The following is a 9,239-nucleotide window of genomic DNA, read 5'->3' as shown; positions in this document are numbered from 1 at the left end:
CTAGAGTTCCTGCGTTTTCTGTGGGAAATAGCCCCCAAAGCCTCCTTCCTGCACAATTTGCTATTGTCAGATCTTCAGAAAGAACCAGCCCATGGGTGAATGGATGGAGGTTGGTGCTTGAGCAGAAGGTAACCATCTGCGGGTTGACAACGAAGGGGCCAACTACCTCTGAACAAGGTTGATGTGGATTCTACTCACTAGAGTTTTCCAGGTCAGATGGAGACAATGCAATCCAGTCCAATCTCCTCTTTTGGGCATCATGGATCCTGGTGACAAATGAGAAGGCCGATCTCCTTTGCAAGAAGCCTCCTGTATAAATCTGCCTAAGAAGCAGTGAGCCTCAGAGGGAAGGTGTCATTTGACCAAGTTGACTCTGCCAAAATACAAACCACTGCATCTTTAGCTATCTGGTAATGGAAGAACTAGAAATCTTTACCCTGCCCTGTGCCTTCCTCCTCTAGAACATCTTCTCTACCTGTCCTTAGTGGTATAGGCACGGGGTAAGAAATGGATAGAGAATCAGAAATGTCAGGTAGAGACATTACTTAGTGATAAAAACAAACCAACAAACAAACCAACAAACAAGCAGAGTTTTAACACTGGCTTTTGAGATGGCTGGTGGAAAAAAAAGTCCCTGTATTGCTTCAGACTTTTATGGATCCTATGAACCTCTATTACAGAAGTAACCTGAACATGGCAGGATACTATTTAGATATATCAATCTATTTTCTCTTTCTTTCTTTTCCTCTTTTCCTTCCCTTCCTACAAACAAGTAATTTGATTGGTCATTGCCTCAGGGGGAGCATTCCACAAGGCAGAGTGGAAGTCTTTCTGGCTTCCATATTACTAAAGCTTGAGTTCTTAAGGCAAAGGTTCCATTTGGGTATTAGCAGCCCTAAGAGGGGTTTCGGAAATGTGTGCCATGAGTTTTATTGGTAGTTCAAAAGACTGGAAGGTGTTGTCCACATTTTGTTCTCTAGGGGCTAGAGATGATAAATGTCCAGTAATGAATGGGCAGGAACTGTCCTGCACCAAATGCCTATGGTGGCCTCCCTGTCAATTTTGGAGAGGGGATTTGGTAGCATAGTCCTAGGGTCCTGAAGAACATGAAGGCAGAAGAATTCCCCAGGGCCTCAACGAGATTTCCTTAAAGCTGGGAAGAGTGAAAGGGGAGGACAGATAAGAGGAAGGGGAGAAGTAGAGAAAAATCTGTGAATCCTGTCTGAAGAGGGGACTTACTCCCTGAGGCCTGACGATGTGTCTACCTACGGGGCAAGACCTCAGAGTGAGGTGCAAGCATGGCACATCTAGGCCAGATGTTCTTAACCTTGGCACAGTTGGCATTTTGGTCCAAATAATTCTTTGTTGTGTGACAGCACAGAGTTTTGGCTTCCACAGAATACCTATGAAGATTGGGTGTACATCTAAAATGTACCATGATATCTGGTGTCCTCCCTGTCTCTTGCATTGGGAAGGCAAGACAATGATCCACTAGTGACGGCCTCTGCTTGAAGGAAACAGCTCACGTCTTAGTTGGGCATTCTCTACCAGGCCTCAGGGGTTAGCAGACTGCCGTGGGCCCCAATTCTGCATGCTGCTGGTGACATATACAGAGAATGTCATTTGTGGGGTCCCTGGGTGCTTAAGCTGGATTATGGCCCTCTGTCTGGTTGACTATATACTTTCTCTTATTTATTGTTGCACAGTCTAAATAACTCCTTGTTCCCATCCCACCCTTGGGAAAGATATACAGAGCTCTCCAGATTGTCACAGAATCCTAATTTGTGAGTACATCATTGCTTTTCCAACTCTTTTCCCAGCACTGCTTCAACACTGACCTGGAAACGTATGGTGGGAAAGCTGACATTTGGCTCTGTCTCTTCAGTTCTCAGACTTTCCCTTGAGAGGGTGATGAGATACTAATTTGAGTTCATAATTTTATGCTGAACGGTTACCCTTAGAACAGTACATTATGGATTTAAATTTAAATTGGAGTTTGAGAGGTGTTAAAGTTAGAGGAACTATGTCCACATTTTCATTATAGGTACTCCGCCTTTCAGAGATCTTCAACACTTCCCACATTATATCTGGTTTCTAATTCCATTAGAATCATGTATGCCTCCTCTGAATATGATTGTTAGGAACAAACAGCGATTCTCAGAGTAATTCTCTCCAAACACTTTTCTGGAATACAGAAGGACCTGGCTCTAAAATAAATAATCATAAAGAAGAATTCAACCAAAGCTGCCAATACCAGTCCTTTAACAGTGAAGTTGGTCAAGCTGAATTTCTAGCTTATATTCAACCACAACATTTACTTTTTCCTCTGGGCTTATTTTCATCCTAGAAAAGAGCTAATATTTATTAATTACCCACTATATGGCTAACCACCTTTCTTTATATACATTATCTCAACTCATTAGAAAATACTTTCAAAGCTCATTGCTTTCGTCAGATATAAATCAGAAGACTAGATATACTGAAAGGCCACTAACTCTACAAGGTAGGTTGTGGCCGAGTGGCAGAGTACTCTGTTTGTTCAGAGAGGCTGAATCTCAAGGATGAGGTTCTAATGAAGGCTTTCACAGAGGTGGTTCCTCCAAGAAAGTCTTCCAAATCCTTTTCCTCATTTTCCTACACCTAACTAAACTCTCCTATCCTGGAATTTTCACACCACTTTATTTCACCTGATACCTTGTACAAGAGTTATTTATTAATGTTTTATCTTCCCTTTAGAGAGAAGATTGCCTCTTTCACTTGTCTCCCTGTGGATGCCCTGACTAGGAGCTTGTACTCAGAAGGTAGAGTGGGTGAGTAGAGATTCTTGAATGAATGAATGAGTGAGTGAGTGACTTGATATGGGATTTGAGCTGACTCTTGAAGGACAGGCAAAAATCAGTAAATAAATAAATGAGCAAACAATCAGTCATTATAAATTGGAAACCATTCTGGCTAGCATCCATCTGGAGTCCTTACTGAAGTTTTTCTCTAGCCGTGCTAAGAACCATGTGTTTTTTCTCCTCTATAGGTCCCACCCTGACACTCATTAGAATTGTTTTCAAGTAGCGTGGACTTTAGCCACATCCAGGCTTTATTGGGGTAGGGAGTTGGCACTTCATTGCAGAGATCCCATTACTTCCCCATAGGAGGCTGTCACTTCTCCAAAGTGCGCTACCCCTGGTGCCAATCTCTCACTCAGGCATTCTCCTCCTGACTGCTGGGAGCACATAGGCATGCTGCATATCACCTGCTCCTCTGGCTCTCGACAATCTCCTTCCTTTGTTTCCAAATCCTACGCAAATTGCTTGGTTGACAATCAAAGGCTGCTAACATCAAACAGCTGCTATAGACAGGTGTGTTCTACAGTTACCTGCTGTTTGCTTTCCTCAGCAGGGACTGATATGACAAACAAAACCAGGAGCTGGGTGCCAACTTCCTACTAGCATTTTTCAGACTTGGAAATTCACCCTAAAAATAGCCTTCCTCAGGTCCTCATCAGTGTGTGGCTGGATGGGATGCTGTACAGCCCCCCACCCCCACCCCAAGCTTACTGAAGTTCTTTGCAAAATGCTAGGAATCACAGCAGCTACATCCAAGCAAAGAGGTCACATAGTTCTAGAACTCTTGATTTATAAAAGACACCCAGGAGCCTTAAAGTATTTTCCAGACTTTTCTTTCTTGTTAATGTGATTACATGAATGTTGTTTCCTGCTTTCTACTTTTAGCAGTCTTCCCATAGGTCTCAGGTTTTGACTTTTGAAAGTTGCTCTATCCTGGAATGTAACTGATCTGCCACGATTGGGGGGTGCGAGGGCATGGCAGGTTGGGGGAGGAACGGATTCCCATTTCTAACACTCCTTCCTATTATGCTCTGTTAAGTAAGCAACTGGCATTTTCCATATTCTCTTTTTTATTCACTAGGTGCTTTTACACCTAGGGTTCTGGATGTGATTTAAGTTGTGCCAGTTAGATGTACCTGCATGAATTGTGGAAGGTGACATGGGCGGAGCCCATATTTTCTGGGCCCATTGTTTCTCTGGCAGCACCTTCATGGCTGTGTTGGGATTTCGATGGTGGTCATTTCCTGACTGTCCTGCTCCCTGATCATGGTGGCATCCTGATCACAAACCAAGCAGCAGTTTCCTCGGGGGTCTGGTGCTCAGAGTCACTCCTAAAAGCTTCACCTAGTGTTTGTCTCTTCAGCTTTCCTGGTAATTTTGTAAGTCATTTGATACCCCACTGTAACTTGCTAAAGTGAATTCTCTTCTCTATGACTGACCCTTAATCAAAACCGAGGACAATTGGTCTAGACATTCATCCCCCACTGCTTGACAGGGTGCACTGAGGTAATTAGCTAGCTGGCAGGGGTGAGAGACTCAGGCTGGCAGCTGGGAGAGAGGAGGAGCAATGTTCTCTAGGGAAGAACCTGTCTCCCTCAGTGCCTTCCTCACTTGGGATGATCTTTCCTTCACCACAATATTCCTCCTGCTTTGAGGGCCTTTTCCCAAGCTGGAAGCAGTTTTTGCTTCTCTGAACTCCATGAACACTCAGGACACTTCTCTTATGAAATGATGTACACATGAGCTCATGATAACATTTGAGACAAGAATGAAAGGATGGAGGAGAGGATGTATGCGTAGCTATGCTCCCCAGCTGCAGCCTGATCTACCATTTTCCATCATTTGCCTTCACACGGATTTTGGGGCCTTTCAAAGACCTCATACCAGTTTAAATGATGGTATCAGAGCAGTAGCACTGCCCAGTAGAACATTCTGTGATGATGGAAATGTTCTACATCTACACTGTCCAGTGGGGGAGCCCCTAGCACCGGTGACTATTAGGCACTTGAAATGTGGCTGGTATGACTGAATAACTGAATTAAAAAAAATTTTTTTTAACATTTATTCATTTTTGAGAGCCAGAAAGAGACAGAGCATGAGTGTGGGGAGGGGCAGAGAGAGAGGGAGACACAGAATCTGAAGCAGGCTCCAGGCTCTGAGTTGTCAGCATAGAGCCTGATGCAGGGCTCAAACTCATGGATGCGAGATCATGACCTGAGCTGAAGTTGGATGCTTAACTGACTAAGCCACCCAGGTGCCCCTGAAGAACTGAATTTTAAATTTTTGCTTGGTTTAAATTAAATTGAATTTAAGGAGCCACAGTGGCTCGTGGCTGTCATATTGGACACCATACTAGAATACACACTGTTTTGAGTGGCATATGGGCCCCTCTGTATTAACTATTCATTCTGTTATAGCAGGCCAGGCCCCTCTAAATGTCATTTTCAGTGCTTATGGGCTGGGAATTTGTCTTTCTGGCCCAGGACCAGGGCTTAAAGCTTAGGAGAAAGATAGAGAAGTGGAAGCTTCATGGTGAGACTTTACAAACAGATTAGCTTTCAAATACTCTTTTCCGTAATTTTTAAAAGTGATCTGACTCTTTAGAAATGAATGACATTTCCTACTTCTTGTACCACTGGAGTGCAGCGCTGTGGCAGCACAGAGGCAGAATGTCGCTGGAAGAATTGTTTGGCCACATGTTGAGTGGATCCCCTGCCATGGATCAGCATTGAATGATGACTCCTTTTAAAAAGATCATCAGTGCACCTGGGTGGCTCAGTCAGTTAAGTGTCTGACTTCGGCTCAGGTCATGATCTCACGGCTTATGTGTTTAAGCCCTGTGTCGGGCTCTGTGCTGACAGCTCAGAGCCTGGAGCCTGCTTCAGAATCTGTGTCTCCCTGTCTCTCTCTGCCCCTCCCTCGTTCACACTCTGTCTCTGTCTCTCGCTCTCAAAAATAAATAAAACATTAAAATTTTTTTTTAAATTTAAAAAGATAATCAGTTTCTCATCAAGACATCTCCCCTTCTCTTTAGCATCTCCTACAGCAACTGCAAGTGTGTGTCCAATTGCACTGGATGTCAAGGATGAAAACAAACCTTGGTGGGCATCCTGGATTGCTGTGGGTAGGTTTAGCCCAACACATTTTTGTCTTGGCCACTTTGTTGGCTCCTTACTACACACACAGAAGGGTCTGATGCAAGGCCAGGATGGGGATCAAGGCTGGACACACAGAGTATAGTGCACATGGTGAGCACACCTCTGTGGTCACCTGCTGCAGAGTGGCAACTTTTCATTAAGTTTTGAAAAGGTATATTCAGAACGTGCCCTTTTATTTACAGTGATATCTCTCACAGAATTCTGAGAAATTGGTATTTCAGATCCTAAGAGAAGACAGTCCTTAGATTTAGTCATTTCTGCAATAAATCTGCCAGAGGAGGATATAATCACCAACCACACTAAGTACTACTTACTTCATGCCACTAAGTACTCATATCCTTACTTTAAAAAATAGAGAATTCTCTCACATATGCATTTTTTTTTTAAGCTGGGCACATACATTTACACACAGACAAAAGTCATACATCCATGGTCACAACTTTTGAATCTAGAATTTAGTGACAATAGTGAAATCATCTAAATATCGGCTTGATCCTGGGTGATCGCCAAACAACCTGGGGTGGACCTCTGGGAAGATAAGCACACCTGCTTGGCCTGGAAAGGGATTTGAACCTGGAATTCTGAATGTAAAGTTCAGGTGCTTCCCTGGCATGTTAAATGGCTTTACCAAGAGAGGTGCTGCTGCACATTCAGTTGGAAAGCTTTCCTCTCTCCTCCCTCCCAGCCCACTCTACCTGTCACCCACCTCCCTTGCTGTGCAGGGTCTTGCATGCCCAGGTGTAATTCCACCTACAAAAAGTGAGAGTTTCTGTGTGGTTCACTTGGAGGGAGGAGAGGAAGCACAGGACTGACAATCTCTCTCCTTGTTCACCTTCTCCAAATTCCTCCTTCTCTTTCTCCTATAACTGTATTTTTTTCCCATGTTCTAAATCCCCATTTCTCTCCAACTCTTCCCGGCTAACCACATGAGACTTGCTCTCACCCAGGGCTCAGCTGACTTTAATCAGGAAGTTGATAATGTACTGTAATAAGCCTCTCAAACATCTCCTCTAAGAATAAACATAAAGAATTAACTTTTTATTATGTAAAATATCAAATACACACAAAGGTTGAGAGAGGAGTATAATGAATCGCCCTCTTCAACAAAGATCAATAGTTTGCCATTCTTTCTTCGTCTATTTCACATTCACTTTTTTTTTTTGGCTTGAGTTTTTTTTTTTTTAAAGAAAATCTAAATCATCATACCATTTCTCCAACAAACACTTCAGTAATTTATCCCTAACAGTTAAGAACTTAAAAAATATCATTGTCCTGCCTAGCAAAATTCACAGAAATTCCTTGCTGTCATCAATATTTAGATAGCTGGCCCTACCTTTTGCCTTTTGAGAGGGCAATGAGGCAGTACATTTCAAGATCTGAGGTGCCTACACCCTTTGACTATGTGTTCCACGTGTAGAAATTTATCTTAGCATATACTACATCCACTGAACTATGCAGAGATAGCATGGTTTATGATAGCTTGAAATGGAAAACAACCTAAATGTTCATTCATCGGGGTTGGTTGGGGCAATTAAAAGAAGATGGTAGCTATTTGCTGCTTTGATATGAAAAGCTACCTAAGTAGCTTATTGAGTAGAAAACAATAGCAGGGAGAATATATAGGAAACATCTGGGAAGGACTTGGGGGGAGAGAATGAAAATGAGAGATGAGTGAAATTCCGCTTTTCACCTGATACCTTCCTATGCATTTTGAGTTTTTACCAGGAAGATGTATTACTTTTATAGTTAATAAAATATAGTTAAATAGTTACTAAAAAAAGTGTATTCTCATTAGGACAAGTTTGAGGAACTCTGATTTTATGTTTCTGGTGGTTTCTTATGTAAATATTACGATAGAGATTACTAGGATGCTTGCATATCTGGTTCTATTCTTCCTCTTCACTGAGGACCATGAAATTCCTCTGGACTGCTGTAGTTAGGCAGAACCATGTGACTAGGTCTAGTCACTAAAGTACGTGTGGAAATACTGTATGTCATGTCCAGGCTCAGACATTTAAGAGTGAATGTGCCACCTCTGTGCTCTCTTGCTGTCTGCCATGGTCACTCTAGGAACCTCCTGTTGAGATGGCATTGTACCCAAAGAGAGGCAATGCATGGAAGGCCCCTAATGTTCAGACTTTGTATGAACAAGAGGAAAGCATTTATTGTATTAAGCTATGAGATTTCTGGGTTTGTTACCTCAGCTTTATTGATCTTGTCCTGACTAAATCGGTAATGACAATAGTACCACTGGAGGTGCATAAGAAACAGGCTTCCACAGACTGCAGTGCATGCCCTGGTGACATTGTGTGAAGTGATTATAAACCTTTCCCACTAACTAATGTTGGGATAATCATGCATTTGAGCTGCAAGAAAGGTAAGTACCGTTCCTAGGTACAGGATTCATATCCATCATTTGGCCATGGTGGTGACTTCCCTGAGAGCATTTGCCCAACCAGGAAGACTGTTCTCAGGCTTGTAACTTAACACTTAAGTCCAATGGTGTATTTCTGGTCTATCATCTTTGAGCCTCCTTGGCTCAAGAACAATGAAGCGGGAGCCATGGCAGCTCAGTCCTGCCTATCATCCTTGATGCCCCATGGCATAACATAAGCAGGTGAACTTTAGAAAAATAAGACACTCTGAGGGCCTCAGTGTCCTCCTTTTCCCAATGTTCTAAGGCAAATGCTTATGAAGGTAGAAGCTTCAGTGACAACAATCAGGGAGCCAGAAAAGAAATCTCACTGCTTTGCTTTGCCTCAGTTCCACTCAAACTAAAAAAGAAAGAATGTTCTCACTAGATAACTGCTTGCTTTTGGAAGATGGAATGGAGTTCTAAAGAAGGCAGTGACAGTGACTTGGAGGGTATGACAGACACAGGACAAATCCAGAGGCACAAGAGATCTGAGCCCCAAATCTAGCTATGTAGCCTGAGGCAAATTATTTAGTCTCTCAGAGCCTTAGTTTCATTTTATGGGTTAAGAGAGTGAAAGGAGATGATGCATGTAACAGTCCTTATAGAGTGACTGGCAAATAGGCAGAACCAAAGGCACTTCCAGGTAGGGAGCCTCCATGACCTACATCCATTTTACAACTTTTGGAGGTGAGCCAAGGTCAGGGGAGCACCAGGGAGCCCACTCACTCATAGCTGTGATATGGACACTTGAGGAGGGCAGCTCCACGGGGGTAATTCCAATACCGCATTGGCAGCTCATCACCAGGAACAATGCCATCATGACTA

This window comes from Panthera tigris, chromosome E2 (genome assembly GCF_018350195.1).
Source record: "Panthera tigris isolate Pti1 chromosome E2, P.tigris_Pti1_mat1.1, whole genome shotgun sequence".
NCBI classification, from domain to species: Eukaryota; Metazoa; Chordata; class Mammalia; order Carnivora; family Felidae; genus Panthera; species Panthera tigris.
The sequence above is the reverse complement of the archived record's forward strand: the minus strand, read 5'-3'. Positions refer to the sequence as shown.